The sequence below is a fragment of the Delphinapterus leucas genome, chromosome 5, assembly GCF_059928025.1.
Source record: "Delphinapterus leucas isolate spDelLeu-1000000601 "Yukka" chromosome 5, BTC_Dleu_Yukka2, whole genome shotgun sequence".
Taxonomy (NCBI): domain Eukaryota; kingdom Metazoa; phylum Chordata; class Mammalia; order Artiodactyla; family Monodontidae; genus Delphinapterus; species Delphinapterus leucas.
In genome coordinates, this window is record NC_143133.1 from 64,018,406 (window position 1) to 64,036,896 (window position 18,491).

Here is an 18,491-nt window from a genome sequence, read left to right on the forward strand (position 1 = left end):
GCAGGGGACACGGGTTCGAGCCCTGGTCCAGGAAGATCCCACATGCCACGGAGCAAGTAAGCCCGTGTGCTACAACTACTGAGCCTGTGCTCTAGAGCCTGCGAACCATAAGTACTGAGCCCATGTAACACAACTACTTACGCCCACGCACCTAGAGCCCGTGATCCACAACAAGAAGCCACCGCAATAAGAAGCCTGCGCACCACATCAAAGAGTAGCCCCTGCTCGCCAAAACTAGAGAAAGCCCACGTGCAGCAACGAAGACACAATGCAGGGCTTCCCTGGTGGCGCGGTGGTTAAGAATCCGCCTGCCAATGCAGGGGACACGGGTTCAAGCCCTGTTCCAGGAAGATCCCACATGCCGCAGAGCAACTAAGCCCGTGTGCCACAACTACTGAGCCTGTGCTCTAGAGCCCGTGAGCCCCAACTACTGAGCTCATGCACCACAACTACTGAAGCCTGCACATCTAGAGCCCGTGCTCTGCAACAAGAGAAGCCACCGCAATGAGAAGCCCGCGCACTGCAACGAACAGTAGTAGCCCTCACTCGCCGCAACTAGAGAAAGCCCGCGGACACCCAACGAAGACCCAACACAGCCATAAATAAATAATTTAAAACAAAACAAAACACAATGAGATATCACTTCACACCTATTAGGGTGACTTTAATTTTTTATATTTATTTATTTATTTTTGACTTTAATTTTAAAAAAGGAAATAAATAATGTGGAGAAATTAGAAACCTCCTAAATGGCCTTTCAGGAAAACAGTTTGATGGGTCCTGAAGTTAAGCATAAGAATTATCAATGACCCAACAATTCCACTTCTAGGTATTTATCTCCAAAGATTTGAAAACAGGGACTCAAACAGATACTTGTATGCTAAGTGTTCATAACAGCATTATTCACAACAGCCAAAAAGTAGAAACAACTCACATGTCCATTAACTGATGAATGGATAAACAAAATGCAGTATATACATACAATGGAATATTATTCAATCATAAAAATTAGTGAAGTTCTGATACACAGATGAGCCTTGAAAACATTATGCTAAGTGAAATAAGTAGACACAAAAGGACTCATATGATCCCACTCATATGAAATATCTAGAATAGGCAAATTCATATAGACAAAGTAGAATTGTGGTTGCCAGGACCTGGAGGAGAGCAGAATGGGGAGTTATTGCTTAATAAGTAATAACTTAAGAGTTTGGTGTGATAAAGTTTTAGAAACAGATAGTGGAGATAGTTGTACAATGCTGTGAATGTAATGCCACTAAATTACAGACTTCAAAAAATGGTTAAAAAGGTGAAATTTGTGTATGTTTTATCACAATAAAAAAAATCATTGTGGTTGTCCAGGACTGAGGGGCTTGAGGAGAAATGGGGAATGACTGCTTAATTGGTACAGGCTTTCCTCTCGAGTGAAGAAAATGTTCTAAAACTTATTATGGTGATGGTCACACAACTCCATGAATGTACTAAAAACCACTGTACACTTTAAACGGTGCACTGTGTGGTATGTGAATATCTCAATAAAGCTCTTACTTTAAAAAAAAAGATAAAAGGTGCCTATAGAGTATATACACGTTCTAAACTTATCTAGGGAGTTAGGAAGATTTTACTAAAGAAGTTAATGCTGAGTTGAAAGTGGAAGGATGCACTGGAATACAATAAGGTAAGGTGGAAGTGGAAGGTATGGGGATCTAGGGCTGGAGGCATTCTAGACACAAAGTAAAGAGCAGTGCAAGACCCTGTAGTGAGTAAGAGTATAACCTGATGAAGGAACTGAAAGAAAGCCGCGACGTGCTGGAATTCAGACAGCAATCCAGACAACAAGAAGAGTGGTCTGAGATGAAACCAGAGAGGTCAATGGGCCAGGCCACACACAGCTTTCCAGGCGATGTTCAAGATTAGGGCTTCATCCAAAGATCAATGTGAAGTCCATAAGGTTTAATGCCTGTGTGTTTTTAAAAGATCACCTTGGTTGCACTATGGAAAACTGACAGTAAAGAAGCTAAAGTCAACATAGGGAGCCTAGTCAAAATGCTCCTTCAATAGGTCAGTGATGATGACGTCCATTATAGAAATTTATAGGTTGAGGACAGCACATCAAATCACTGGGGGGGAAGACAAGTTATTCCATAAATGGCATTGGGGAAAGCTGACCCCTTACCCTCATTCCTTATACCAAAACAAATTCTAGCTGTATGAGTGATTTTTTTAAATGAGGTCACACACAGAAATAGTCAACTAGAGCAATGGATCAGAAAAGAATGCTGACAAACTGACACCATGATTTTAGCAGAATGTATAATGTGTAAAGGTGCTGTTTTATTTTAGTTATTTATTTTTTGAATATTTATAAAAGTTATTCTTCAAATATTTACTATTGTTATATCTATATACATGTCTTACTTAGATTTTTATAACAATTTCTTTGAGATAAATCACATACTATACAGTTCAGACACTGAAAGTGTACTAATCAATATTTAGTGTATTCACAGAACTGTGCAACCATCACCACAATTTTAGAACATTTCATCACTCCAAAATAAGACCTATACCCATTAGCAATCACTCCTCACTTCCCTCTCTTCCTCCCAGCCCTAGTTAACCACTAACCTGCTTTCTGTCTCCATGAATTTGCCTATTACAAACAATTCATATAAATGGAATCATATATGTTCCTTTGTTATTTGAATCTTTTAAGCAAGAATTACTTATTTGTTATTTATGGACAAGAAAATTAAAGTCATTTATTCCAGAAAACATGAGCTTCAAAGGACTACTGTGTTGTACATATGACACAGGTGTAATAATCTGAAATATAGTTTTCTGTGAGAGATTACATATCCAAAGGTTTGATTTTATACATATTGTCACTCGGAAAAATTTCCTAGTTTACTGTCTGAAATTTCTTAGTAAAAATCAGAGCCAAAATCTTCAGCTGTGTTTCTAAAATGGTGCTATTTTAAACCATGGACTATTTAGAATTTAGAATATGACAAAGGTGCCATCTTAAACCATAACTATTCAGAAATGGTGGAATAGTTGTCTATTTTTTTAAACTAAAGTATGATGCATACAAAAGGACTGGAAGAAAATACATCAAACTTAATGAGTGGTTAGCTCTGGGGGAGAGAATATAATTTGGGGGACAGCCATTCATTTTGTCAATTTTTAAACATTTCTTATAACGACTATGTACTTATATATTAAAACTTTTAAAATATGGAAAAAATTTAATTAAAAAAGTCACAAATGTATAACTACAAGAAGACCACTGGGATACATGTAGAAGAACATAAATCCAAGAACCTATAAAGGATCAATCATTTTGACAGCCAAAAATGATATCCAGTTTCTATAAGCCAAAAATATACTGTAAAATAAAAAGACAACTTTAAAAAAAAAAAAACTTCAACACATCTCAGGGTTAATTTCCTTAATTTACAGATAACTGAAAAATCAATATGAAAACGGCAATCTAACAGAAAAAAAGGAGCAAAGAGCATGTTCACAGGAAAACAGAGCCAATAAGCAAATACAAAATGGAAGACGTGCAAATCTAAACATCACTTTTATCAGAAAATTGGAAAATTTATGTAGATAACTTAGATATCCATATCCAAATAAGCATGCAAAATTTTTGTATAAGAATGGTCACTGCAACACTTTTTATAAGAGCAAAAAATGGTAATTCTAAGTGTTTATTTATGTAGCTCTAATTAAATAAACAATAGTATGAGTACCTGAAATCCTATACAGCTGTTAAAAAGAATGAGTTAAATTTCTATGTGATGATTTGGGGAAACATCCAAGATACACTGAGGTGAAATCTAGTTGCAGAACAGTCAGGGAAACCCTACTTCCCATCTAATATCTTCTTGCCTGAGTTAAGGGCAGGTGGGATTGGAAGGGGAAGGAAGTGGAGTTGCAGGCTACCTAAGCTGCAGAGTTTTACTCTCCAGAAGGTAGGAAATACCAAACACAAACTCTGACTACTTCACAGTTTTGTCTGAGGCCACTCTGTGTCCACACTTTTTTTTTTAATTGATAAGCCTTCATGTTAGACAACTGACTGTACATACCCAACACAGAAAACCCTGAAAAAATATATAATTTACCCTTATATGTAGATAAAGCTCACCCCTGAAAGTCTTTCTCAATTGTTTTTTCAAACTGTCCATAAGGAAACAAGGGCTCAGACTGTGCTGGGTGTGGACATATGCAAGTGTCCACTTACAGATACTGGTCCTTCCTCCCTCTCAATGCCTTGCCAGGCCACTAAAATGTTGGTTGAAATTAAAAGATACAGTCCTAAGTTTTTTTTAAATAAAATTCAAGTACTAAAATGCCCAATGTCTATCCAGTTCTATAGCCCCTGGACACAGAAATGCAAAGTACTAGCAAACTGACTTTTATAAAGGGAGACTTGTTTTTATCAACCATAAAAATTGTAAAACAGCTATTTTAAGTCTCTTTTTAATCCATTTGACTTACAAAATTAGATTCCACCACTACCACCGCCCCCCCCCCAAAAAAATACAGCTTGAAGGCAGGAACCTATTTTAGTCATCACTCTGTCTCTAAACACCTCCCTCATTGCTTAAGCCATAGCAATGAATAAATATTTTTGAATTTTGGACAATGTTTTTTTCTCTGTATCTATATATGCCAGGAACATGTATATCAGCTAGAATTTAAAGTATCTGTTGGTCTTAATTAGCCTCCAGTAAAATGAGAAAACGCATTTATAAACAGGATATTGCTCAATAGTGCTATGCTTCTGTGGAACTTTCTGCATGTAAACTTGAGCTGTTTTAGGTACTATACAGTTTTCAGTTAATAGTTTCCACTTTAAAATTACTTTTTAAAAAAACAGAATGGAAAGTCTCTTTTGGCTCGGACCTCAGAGCAAGTGTCAATGCACACCACCAGCTAAGCACTAGAGCAAAAAACTCACCCAATCCCACCCCACATTTAAATCCTTTGGTGTCCAAAGACATTAAGAAGCTGCTCTATCCTGAGTAAGACAAAACCGGGTTACTGAGTCAGAATTCTGGTAAATCAGCCTAGAAGAGGCTTTTGATAGGAAGTAACTTAAAACAACGCTTTTGCTTTTCATGTTTCAGAGGAGTTATTCACCTCCTCGATATATACCCCTAATGTGAGAACAATGCTAAATAATGTCAAAGACATGGGTCTGACCCTTGAAGACAACCAGCTTTATTCCAATTGGTCACAAAAGGCCTAAGTCATAAAAATAAGAATAGTGCACTGAAAAAGTTCAAAATAATCCTGGAGAGGAGAGAGGGAAGTAAATACGGGCATAGAAGAAATAAAACTGGCCTTGAGTTGATAATTATTGAAGTTGAGTGATAGGTACAGGAGAGCTTTTATACATTTCTACTTTTTTCTGTTTTAAGATTTTCCATAATAAGTAGTTAACTTATCAGTATTTTCCCAGTATAATGAATATTTGTGATAGCAATCTGACTCTGGGGGTAGATTAAGCAACAGTTTACAGATGACTTTCTACGCAGCATAAAGGACAAAATACATCTAAAGCTCTCAAACCATCCACTCCTAAACAACTCTTAGCACAGGAAAGCAGTAAAATAATCCACTCTGTATCTTGGGAGGGCAAATGCAATTAATTCCCCATATCCCTCAGATCCAGGTCATTTCTTCCTTCAACTACAACTAACAAACCTTTCCTGGTAGAGTTCAGCTGTAATAAGACAGTTGAGTCATCCTGTTTCTGTATGTGCTGAAGGAATTTTCCAGTGCTGTTAACCAATTTATTACCTGCCAGTAGAACCTTAAACTCTCCAGCTCATGCTGGGTGGGTTTAACCTACCTTATTTCATCTTTGGGGAGTCAAACTTAACTGCCTATTTATAACTTTGGAAAAGGTGGAAAAGCAGATACTGTAGTTCTACTACTGTGTTTTCTAGGATTGTGCCATGGAACTGCATGCTTATTATATACAGGATTGATTCCTTGGGAAATAAAGTTCTCAAAAGTGGCTCTTGATTAGGCCAAATACTCTTAGTAGCAAATATTTGTAAAACAGCAACATTACCAGTGTTATATATTTAGTATCAGTGGTATCCCTAGAAGCACAGAGAGTAAAATGACAAATGCCAACCTTCCCATTCCTCTCTCCCCAATTCTACTCCCTTTCTCAAGAGGTACCATAGTTAACAGCCAGGTGTGAATACTTTCAGGTCTTTTTATATGTATTTATACCCATCATTTTGGTAGGTTTTATGAGATCATATTATACATGTTCTGCAACTTGCTTTTTTATAACATAAAAAGTCTTGGAGACCTTCCAATATATAAAGCTCGACTTCATTCTTTTTAATGGTTACATAACACTCCAAAACACAAATATACAATTTTAGCATTCCTTTAGTAGAGATAACTTAGGGCCTTTCCAACATTTTTGTTAACATAATGTTGCAACAAACATCTTTGTGCCCATATTTTTGTAGGACTAAGTACAAAAAAATGAAATCTCTAGGTCTAAGGGCATTCACAAAAAGCCTTTACCAATTTTATTTCTATCAATAGCACATAGTACATATCACAAATTGCATAGCATCGTAATTACATATATTATTACTATCACTAATAGTACAATAATATATGGCTATAACATTAAAAAAATGTTTTGCCAGAATGTCAGACCCCCAAAATATGTCTCATTGCTTTTATTTTCTATCTAATGAAGCTGCACATCTTTTCAAGTTTATTGGCATCTATATTTCTTCTTTTTCAAACTCTTTTTGTCTAGTTGATTTTAGGAGCTCTTTATATTATTGAGTATTAGTCCATTATGTCATAGTAAGATTGAGAACTTGTTATACATTATTTGCTTCCCTTTGTTCTAGATGGCTCCAAAGCCAGATTTATAAGGGTCTATTTTGACAAATTTTTCTATTTAAATATCTATCAGACTATTAGCTAAAAAGTTAACAGAACTGCAAATCACAGAATAATAGATCTAAAATCATAAGAGAGCAATTGGAAATAACATCCAATGACAATGTGAAATATTAATTGGAGAGTATTTTCATTTTCTTTAATGCTTTAACTTACTAACTTCTTCCAAGGACAAGCTAGAAGAACTGAAGGATAAACATAAACCCTGGATTTTCTTTTTGACACTTTTACTTCAGCTTTTATTTTAGAGCTATTTGTTGTTGCCATAGGTGTTAAGGACTAACATGAAGTTAAAAAAAAAGTCTTCCAGGGCTTCCCTGGTGGCGCAGTGGTTGAGAGTCCGCTTGCCGATGCAGGGGACACGGGTTCGTGCCCCGGTCCGGGAAGACCCCACATGCCACGGAGCGGCTGGGCCCGTGAGCCATGGCCGCTGAGCCTGTGCGTCCAGAGCCTGTGCTCCGCAACGGGAGAGGCCACAACAGTGAGAGGCCCGCGTATAGAAAAAAAAAAAAAAAAAAGTCTTCCAGCCATTAAAGACTTAGGGGGGAAAGCATTAACACATTTGTATGTGTGCAAGTTCATCTTGGTTCCTCTTACAGAAGTAAGCATTTGGTTTGGGATATATCTTTGTAAGAAGCTGTTATCTCCTAAGTTTCTTTTTAAAAATAAATTATGCCTTTTTAAAAGAAAGTATTTTACAAATACCTAGGGGTAACAAAAATTCCCAAAATATAATGTCAACATAGGTTTCAAGATTATAAAAGTAATTTTCAAATGGGTTGAAATGGGTTTTTTGTAACACACTGCAAAATAGTAAATATTTTAAAAGTACTTTTAACATAAAATGCTTGCGAGAATCAGTCATGAATTTTTAAAGCAAATAATCCTAGATTATTGCTAGATTATGCTAGATTAACCCACAATAGTTCTCACATTAATTTGGAATGGAACTACCATTACATGACTTTTACCTAAAATAGCCTTGTTTACTTCTTGCTTTACCAACAGCTAGCAAATTTCCTTATCATATACGTAGGTAAATGTAACAGAAGGAGGAGAAAGTTTTAAAAGAATACAACAGGACTATGAATGATGTGGTCAGGAGATCTGAATAAAAGACAAAACCCTGAAGATGATTAAAAATGAAGGGCCAGTAAGCAAAATGGTAAATAAATCTCTTAAGTCTACGAGACAAAAGAGTTAAAATAGCCAAGAAAGTCTCTAAAAAATATTTAAAATAGGTAAAGACCAAAGAAAAGATAATTCCCAAAAGAGGCGCTACAGCTAATTAACAAACATTTTAAATGGTCACCCTAAGTAAATCAAATAAATGCAAATTAAAATATAAACTTTGGGGACTTCCCTGGTGGTCCAGTCCAGTGGTTAAGATTCCATGCTCCCCATGCAAGGGGCCCATGTTCGATCCCTGGTCAGAGAACTAAGATCCCATACAGCAACTAAGCCCACGAGCCACAACTACTACGCCCGTGTACTCCAGAGCCTGCGTGCCGCAACTAGAGAAGCCTGCTCACCACAACAAAGAGCCTGTGCGCCGCAGCGAAGACCCAGAGCAGCCAAAAAGGAATAAATTTTTTAAAAAATTCACTTCTAAAAAAAATGTAAACTTTCACCTAAAACACCAAAAAAGTACCATGAAAATTCAGTCATACATTGCTAGTCCTACAGTTAACATCTACAACCCTTCAGGGATTTGGCAATATGTGTCAAGAACTATAAAAACGTTCTTATTAATGATGTGTGTTATCTGTGGTTTGCTTTAAAATACTCTCACAGAGGGAGGGGAAAGTAGGAGGGAAAGGGACAAATCTTCCTTATAGAATTCCAATTAATATTAGATTTATCACCCTCTAGGAGGTGAAGCTTAACCCTCACTCACCCTTGAACATGGACTAGACTTAGTGACTCACTTCTAAAGAACAGAATTCAGAAGAAGGTAACTTTATAGTAGAGAAACCTAGCAAACCCTATCTTAACCAAAAGATCAAGGTAAACATCATGTTGATATGTCATGTTGATATCACATACCCTTTGACATGATGTGATGAGAAGGGCATTTCACCTCTGTGGTATTCTTCCCCAAAACCATAATACCAAATCTCATCATGAGAAAAATCAAACCCAAATTGAGGGGAATTCTACAAAATATCTAACCAATACTCCTCAAAACTGTCAAGGACATTAAAAAAACAAAACAACAACAACAAAAAAAACAAGGAAAGCCTACAAAACAGAGGAGACAAAGCAGACTACCACTACTTCCAGGTGATCCTAGGAAAGTCCTTATAAATGATAAAAAGAAATAGATTAGGACTTCCCTGGTGGTCCAGTGGTTAAGAGTCTGAGCTTCCAATGCAGGGGGCACCAGTTTGGGGAACTAAGATCCCACATGCAGCACAGCACGCCAAAAAAAAAAAAAAAAAAATCAGCACTGACATTTTACTTAAGTTAGTAATACTGGGTAATGTACTATTTTTGTTTTTTTGTCTTTTGTTTTAGCCATGCCGCATGGGAGGCAGGACCGTAGTTCCCCAACCAGGGATCGAACCCGTGCCCTCTGCAGTGGAAGCGTGGAGTCTTAACCACTGGACCGTCAAGCCCTTGGTAATATACTATTAATTCCACAAACATTCATTGTTCTCCAGAAATTTTAGGGGATCGCCCTCAAAGAAATTCTACCAAGAAATTTATAAATTAATTTTGATTAGAGGCAGAGTACTGTGTATTAGGCATTTCTGTTTTTCCATGCAAGCATTCAAAACAATAAAATGTCAGCTTATCCTCTACACATCTCAGATCCAATCGACCCTTAAAAAAAAAAAAAATCAAAAAAAGAGCAATCAGTTCTAAGAACCCAGAAATACTGCAGCTTGATTTTTCCTTTATTTTTCTCAAGGTTGAATTATAAAAATATGTACCCTTATTTAACCTCCCTACTCTTGCCAACCTCTCATTTCCTCTTGTCTTCAATAAGGGTTAGTTCCCTGCTCCAGCTTCCAAGAGCAATATAACTAAGAAATTCATATCCTTCATAAGAAATGAGTCAGAAACCCAGTATGCTCAACGTGAAATTCTTGTAGTTACGGGGAAAAAAGTATGTAAAATTACTATGTGTCTAGAATTTAAACCTAGGGAAGAAGTATTCTACATTAAATTGATTATACTTGGTTCTGTTAAGGTTATCAGATGTTTTTTCTTCTTGTTTTCCTAATTTTCTATACTATATTTTACTTTTTAAATCAAATCACATATTTACATATGGGTACATAAATTTGTACGTATATGTAAACATTTACATACACATGTAAACAAAAGATTCTATCCAAAATAAATACTAAAGGTTGATGCCGAACTTCCTTGCATTAATAACTCACAGATAAATTTTCTTCTCTGGATGCTTGCAAACGGTTTAAAACCATAAGAATTTAGGGGGAAAAAAAAGAATTTAGTATTAAAAAATAATTATATAACTGGTTGCCTCTCGAAGAGAGCCTAAACATTCAGGGGACAGAAGTAGTAAAGAAACTTTTCACTGTATACTGCTTTGTGTCTTCTGAATTACTCAAAAAATATTAACTTTTAAAAAGAATAACCTTAGAGTAAGCGTCTTGTTCTTCCCATACCAGAACCATTAGCTCTAGGGACAAATAATTACATTTCAATTTTTCTCTTGAACTGAACGTGCTAAATTATTTTAACCCTCTATCTGACCTTCCATCATCACTGAATTTCTTGGTTAGAATTAATATATACAAAAAGGTATTCTAAACTCTGTAAGTGAATGTGTTACAAAATAAACCAAATCCCATCATCGGTGAGAAATGACCAAGTATATAAACAGACCATACAATGGATACTTCTAAAGTCAACCTTTGCCCTAAATCTGGGTAATCGTTCTTTGTAAAATCAGTTTTCAATGTTTTACCTTTTGCTTCCTCTACTCATTCTCTGGTGGAAGCTTTAACAATTAAGAGAATCAAAATACTGAAACAACAGCGTATATTTCACAAACTACTAATGTTGGTATGTTTTGGTAATGTTTGGTAAATTTAGTTTAAAATAAAAGCAAATGGGAATATTTTTGGGGGGGGAATTCATTTTTAAATTCATTTTTAAAATACACATGAAACAAGGAAAATAAAAGAAAACAGATGAAGATAAGACTAGTTTTCTTTCAGGTTTTTTCCCAAGGCACATTCAGAATCAAAGACGTCTGGATACATACTATAGCTGGAAGGCAGAAAAAAGAGGGTGGAGGGAGGAGAGAGATAAGAGATAATATTACAACCCAGTAAATAGGAAATCAATTCTTTTTTCTAGAATTTTCTGAATATACCAACCATATATATATTTATATATCAAAACTTGAATTACAAATAAATGAGGATGGGATCAACATTTTAATAAATGGTCCCTAGGAAAATCTGCTAGCAATTAAGAAGGAAAAAAAACCATCAGTGATTCCAGAAGACAATTTAGGTGAATATTTATTTGGCCTCTAGTGGAAGAAGTTCCTAAAGATACACACAATGAAAAATATCAACAAACTTACAACATAAAAATGTGTGCATAAAAAAATTCTCAAATACAATTAAAAGAGCCAAAGAATTAAAAAAAAACATTCTATTAATATGACAAGCAAAGACATCTTAATAACATGGAGCATATACAAACAGTTTCTTAAAGTGGAGACTGCATTTGAGATCACAAGCTATAACTTTTACGGCAATACGAATCCAGAAGTCAAAAAATGTTCATGTCCTGTGAATAACTCCACTTCTAAGGTTCTTTCATTTAAAAAAAATCTGAGGGACTTCCCTGGCAGTCCAGTGGTTAAGACTCACACTTTCACTGCAGCGGGTGCGGGTTTGATCCCTGGTCAGGGAACTAAGAACCCGCATGCCGTGCAGCACGACCAAAAAAATTTTTTAAATTTAAAAATCTGAAATACAAAGATTTATGTACTAACATGGTTATCATAGCTTTATCATAGTGAAAAATTGGGACAATCTAAATTTTTGGCTAAAAGGAAATATTTAAATTATGACACATACTGTGAAGTATTATGCAGCCAAATGTTTCATTTTCTTTCATAATGACATGGGGAAATAAACAAGACACAAAAGTATATTAAATAGGTTATAAAAATAAGCAAAGCACATGCACATATTTAAAAAGCACAGGGTCTTCCCTGGTGGCGCAGTGGTTGAGAGTCCGCCTGCCGATGCAGGGGACACGGGTTCGTGCCCCGGTCTGGGAAGATCCTACACGCCGTGGAGCGGCTAGGCCCATGAGCCATGGCCCCTGAGCCTGCGCGTCCGGAACCTGTGCTCGCAATGGGAGAGGCCACAACAGTGAGAGGCCCGCATACCGCAAAACAAAAAAACAAAAAAACAAAAAAAAAAAACACAAAAAAACCACACTCAAAAAAGTTGAAAGAAAACATACCAAAACTATCATTGGGTATCTCTGGGTGACAGGATTTTTAGTTTCCGTTTTGTATATTTTATCTTTCAATATCATATAATGATTATATATTAACTCTTGTAAATCAGGAAAAATGTTGGATGCAGCAAAACTAAGGAAAACTCAGATTTTTCAATAAATAAGTGGTAAAAAGTAAATAAAACTTTTAAGAGATGGCAGGGATACGCTTACAGTTGAAGAAATTTAAGAGATTAACAATCAAATGCCACGTAGAGACCTTGTGTGAACCCTGATTCAAACTAACCTAGCAAAAGGACAATTGTGAAACAACCAGGAACTTTGAACACTGACTGGATTAAATGTTATTTAGGAATTACTAATTTTTTTTTAACATTACAAAGTCAATTGACACATGTGAAAAGAGTCATTATCTCTGAGAGATCTCACTATGTATTTCCAGTTAAAAGAGATTTTATGCCTGGAATCCAGTTGAAAATAATCATCCAAAGGGGGAGGTATGGATGAAATAAAACAGCCATAAGCTGAATAACTGTTGAAGCCAGTTGATGGGTACATACGGATGCATGATACTATTCTACCTTTTAGTACCAAAATTTTCAAACATACTTAAGTTTTTTAGAAATACATTTTTATAGACAAACAAAACAAAAACTCTTCTTTCTCCCCACCAAACATAGGGCCCATCTTGAGAAAGTAGGGATAACCAAACCTAACTCAAGGTCAGAGAATGAAAACTATCTTTCTACCGTAATTTTAAGAAGGTGATTTATGATAAAATCACTCTTCCAAATAGCCAAATCTTTACAGTGATCAAGAACAGTATCAAAACTCTTCCCATTTAAAAATTAAAAACAGGGACTTCCCTGGTGATGCAGTGGTTAGGACTTCGCCTTCCAGTGCAGGGGGCGGTGCGGGTTCGATCCCTGGTCGGGGAGCTACAATCACACATGCCTCACGGGCAAAAAACCAAAACATAAAACAGAAGCAATATTGTAACAAAATTTAATAAAGACTTTAAAAATGGTCCACATCAAAAACAAAAATCTTAAAAAATAATAAAAAATAAAAACCCAGAGCAAGGGCAAAATACAGAGTAATAATTTAGAATGCATGCAATTTGTTTTTATAAGACAGAAAATAGAGATGCTGGTCAGTGAAATGGGGAACTCAGAAGAAGCATTCTATGCATTTTTATCTAAAAGGCGTCAATGTTATTGATTAAAGCTCCAAAGTTATAAAACCAAGAAAGTGAAACATATGTGCCAGAAACTGCTGGAACTGCCCCCCAGACATTCAGGCAGACTACACTTGAGTTTGCTGTCTATTTTTAATCTTATTCCCAATTATATCAAAGGGGTAATTACCTCTAAAAAATATTTTTTTTCTATAAATAGCTTTCTGATCCCAAGTTTTTACCCAGTAGCCAATTAGAAAACTGATTAACCAAATGAGCAGAGCTATCCCAAAACTCTGGCTACCTTTCATATTAAACAGGGAGAACAAAATATTTGCCTATCAATTTCAGTAATACTATCATCACTGTACTATGTACTAATATGCTATAATTAGTTGTTGGGATTACTTTTAACAACTGACTCAACATCTCAATGCAATAAGGTGTTCAAATTCACTCACGTACAATACTTTTTTGTAACATATTCGTTTTATTCTTTTTATCAGAAATGGACCTCAATCAAACATTGCCATACCTATTAATAGTTTATATTTGCCTGTAGCTTTCTAACTACTTTCGTATCTTAACAACAGCCCTTCCGACAAAGTCAAAGCAGGAAAATTATCTGTTTTAAAACGAGGAAAATAGGTTCAGATAAGCTAGCAATTTGACCATGATCACACATCCATCCAGTATGAGCCAGATCTTGGACAGGAAGTCACAATGTAAATTCCTGACCAAGACTCATTCCACATCTGTCAGATATGACCAGTCATGCTAGGTATATTTGTTTCACTCTTATAAACACAACTTTAGAGCAGTACAGAAATGAGATAACCATCAACTAACTTCCTAATACTTCTTACTAGTGACATACTTTTCTCTTAAACTACATTTGCATCTCTGATTCTCTGATGGGAAGAGGGCAAGGAAAGGATGCAGACTCAAGTTCAAATCAGTCAACTGCTTTTGTTAAAAAAATGCTAAAGCTATGCCTGGGAAGTTAAAGTCATTTTTAAAAATTAAATGTTGAAATAAACCCTATTATGTACCTTAAATACCATAATTCTTTATGCTTAGGAGTTAAGACTTACTGAATTCTATCATGACAAATTTTTATTTATTTTTTTAATTTTTATTTATTTTTTTAGCTGCTTTGGGTCTTTGTTGCTGCACACAGGCTTTCTCTAGCTGCAGCAAACAGGGGCTACTCTTCATTGCAGTGCATGGGCTTCTCATTGTGGTGGCTTCTCTTGCTGTGGAGCACAGGCTCTAGGCACACGGGCTTCAGTAGTTGTGGTGCATGGGCTCAGCAGTTGTGGCTTGTGGACTCTAGAGCGCAGGCTCAGTAGTTGTGGCACACGGGCTTAGTTGCTCCGTGGCATGTGGGATCTTCCCGGACCAGGGCTCGAACCCGTGTCCCCTGCATTGGCAGGCGGATTCTTAACCACTGCACCACCAGGGAAGTCCCTATCATGACAAATTTTTAAAATTCACATTAATAGCCAAGCAATTACAGTAACAAATTCCTTATAATACTCCCAAATTGATCCAATAGGGTGACCCTATATTGTTTGTAAACAAAGAATGTTGCCTACCATTCCAGTTCTATAATGATCAAATCATTAGCCACAACCATTGCTGACCTATAAGTACACACTGAAAGAATTTAGGATGAAGCATTCTGTGTTTTGGATTTATGGGCCCCTAGATAGTCAAAAATGCATATCTAAGGAAGAATTCCAATGACCCCAGATTCTTGCATCTTCTCATGCACAGAAAAGCACTAAGATTGAGATAGCTGATCCTTGCGACTAGCAGTAACCTTTCACTTGACTGCATAAACACACACACACACCAGCTCCTCTCTCACCTCGTTGGAACGGTTCCTCAGAGCTACCTGAGACGCTGTCTCCCATGCTACAGTCCTCAGTAAGACACTGAATAAACTCATCTCACAGCTCTTACGTTGTACATTTTTTTCAAATCAACAGGCCCATCTAGAATTAGCTATTTACAAGAGAAAACTACAATAAAAACCACCTCTGAAAATCTTACCATAAAACATTTTTACAGGATAACAAAAAACTTATAGTTACTCTTTCTGGGGGCATACTATTCCAAAGGAAGAGACTAGAGCATGCTAGAAAGAATGACAACAAAATGTTCATTTTTCATAGAATGGGAATGGGAATGTATAGAAGAAACAAGGTCAGTATGACCAGGAGGCCTGTGCAAGATATCACTGTATAGATAAGGTACAGATTAGAGGATGCTAAGTCTTTATTTATATTCAACAAACCAAAACTTGACAAGTGTTGCTCTTAAAACTCTGGGGATGCACCAGTTCTCATCCACTCATTTAAAGAGGAAAGAACTCAGGGCTTCCCTGGTGGCGCAGTGGTTGAGAGTCTGCCTGCTGATGCAGGGGACACGGGTTCGTGCTCCGGTCCGGGAAGATCCCACATGCCGCGGAGCAGCTAGGCCCGTGAGCCATGGCCCCTAAGCCTGCGCGTCCGGAGCCTGTGCTCCGCAACGGGAGAGGCCACAACAGTGAGAGGCCCGTGTACCGCAAAAAATAAATAAATAAATAAATAAATAAAATAAAATAAAAAATAAAGAGGAAAGAACTGAGGCCCAGAGAGTGTCAGTGACTTACCCAAAGTCACGCAGTAGAGGTGGGCTTCAAACCCATGTCTTCTCTCATTTCTCCTTTCCTGAAAAGGTTATATCTAACAAGTCCCCAGGGGACTAAGTAACTAGCAGAAGAGTTCAGAGGAGGATACAGAAGAAATAAAAGGCATGCCCCACCTCCAAGAGCTTGCTATCAAGTTAATTATTAATTATAATTCATTCATATAATAATATAATCACATACCAGTATATAATTCATGGCCAAAATAAATATCACAGACAAATGACTTCTGTGATAATCTCTCTGGAGAAAGATCAAAAGGAGAACTACTTAACTAACTTCTATCCCATTTTTATTAAAAGCTGAACTCTTCAAGATTATTTAGAATTTCCTTACCTCCTTAATTCCTTGATGTCTCTGCAGAACAGGACTCTGTTAAAGGTCCACCCCAGGGCTGCCACCACTTTTCTGGAAATTCCCCATTAATGTGACCCTATTTTCCTACACCATAGACATTACCTTTACTTTCCTCTGCGACCCTTTTTTCCCTTACCTGTATTTGATTGTATTCTAGGAATCGCCTTAGGCAACACTTGCTAAAAACAGCATGGGATAGCAGAAAGAATATATCTCAGATAAATGACTTAAGTTACGGCACTACTGAGAAATTGATAAATTAGCCTCTCTGTGACTTCAGATTAATCTATAAAACAAGAGTGATAATTGAAACTATTCATTTTAAAGGGCTGTTCATCAAGTGAGAATTTGTAAGAGTGCTTTATAAACTGTAAAATGCTCTGAGCCAGTAACTCTTAAGCCCTTAGATTTGAAATGTATCTTCAACCTTCAGCCCAAGTTCTCTGTATACTGCTTTGGGGTGTTTGTATTCTCCTGGGGCTCAGCTATCACTCTTCTGCATAAAAGCGAAAAGGGAAGAAAGAAGTCTTCTGTTCTGAACCTTGGTCCCTCACCTACAAATTTCCTGTCCTTCCCTAGCTGTTCTTTGCTCTTAAACAATCTCATAGACAGATTCTCTCAATATCCAGGGGTAAAATTTATTATAAATGGTCAAACAAAGGAAAACTTTCCAACTGAATCATTTTTGTTTATACTCAATATCTTAACCCAAAGTTTCATCTTCTAAAAGTATTTTCTGAAATTTCTACTCGAGTACTACTTAGTCATATTCTGAATAAAAATTTTTAAACTCAGGAAAAAAGGCTGTGTTTCATAAGTAAGAAATAGAAAAATTCAACAGATGATATAAAAATTCCATATTCTGTGACCCCAAGTCATGGTGGATATAAATTACTCACAAATGTTAAAAAACCAGCTTTCAACAGCTGTATTACAAAATACTAGTATGTTCTGAAATTCTGAGGTATATCACAAGTGATGTTACAAATCTGTGAATGATTTACACCATTCAAATAAGCTAGAGCAGAATCAAGACTTTTCCTCACCATCACTCCCATTCACTTCCTTGCCTATATGATTTTTGGAAGCAGAAAGGAGTTATGGCTACTGCTTTCCCAACTCAGGTAACTCACAGCTTCTCTCACCCATGCTATAGCCTAGATGACATATCTGCACGTAGATACACCTCAATGCCATTCATGATGACAGGAAAAACGCTTAGAACCTCTGTGATAAAGAAAGCAATGTTATTTTAAAAAATGAAACTTGAGTAAGCACCACAGAAAAAAAAGTCTTCTAAATTTCAAGCAAGTCAGTTTCTTCTATATTACCTTTGCCCAGAGTACAAAGCAACAAAATACATACTATATGAAAAATTACTGTTTTTTAAAAGTATAAGTTAAAACAAGACAGCAACCAGAACACTGTCCTCTAAGTCTTCATTTACGAAGAAGATGCTTACTATATCCCTAACTTGATCTGAAGCATCTTTATTAGCTGTTAAAATTTGAAAGTGCTGCACCTGTAATACTTGTCAATGAGTGCAGTCGAGCAAAACCCAGCTTTATTCTGTATTTTTACAAAACTGAGACTCACATCTGTTCTTTAACCTAAATTTAAAAAAGGAAATGAAAATTCAATATGAAAATAAGCAACAAGGTAACTTTCTTCAAAACAAAAGCAATGAAGTTTAAAATGTTATCAACAAAATATAAGCCCTACTACACACCTAAAAATTGGTTTTAGTATAGAAAAATATACACTTTTCCAAGGAGTTAAACATTTTTTTTAATTTTGAAAACAACCACATTTAATTTTAAAATTCAAATACAGAAAGTT

At 36.2% G+C, this 18,491-nt stretch overlaps 1 protein-coding gene and 1 pseudogene across 1 annotated transcript in view; one reads left to right on the forward strand and one right to left on the reverse strand.

Moving 5' to 3' along the window:
* SMIM14 (small integral membrane protein 14) overlaps window positions 1-18,491 on the reverse strand; it is a 71,356-nt gene that overhangs the window by 46,705 nt on the left and 6,160 nt on the right. The window lies entirely within an intron of this gene.
* Window positions 1-18,491, forward strand: part of LOC149749137 (uncharacterized) — a 32,620-nt pseudogene that overhangs the window by 802 nt on the left and 13,327 nt on the right.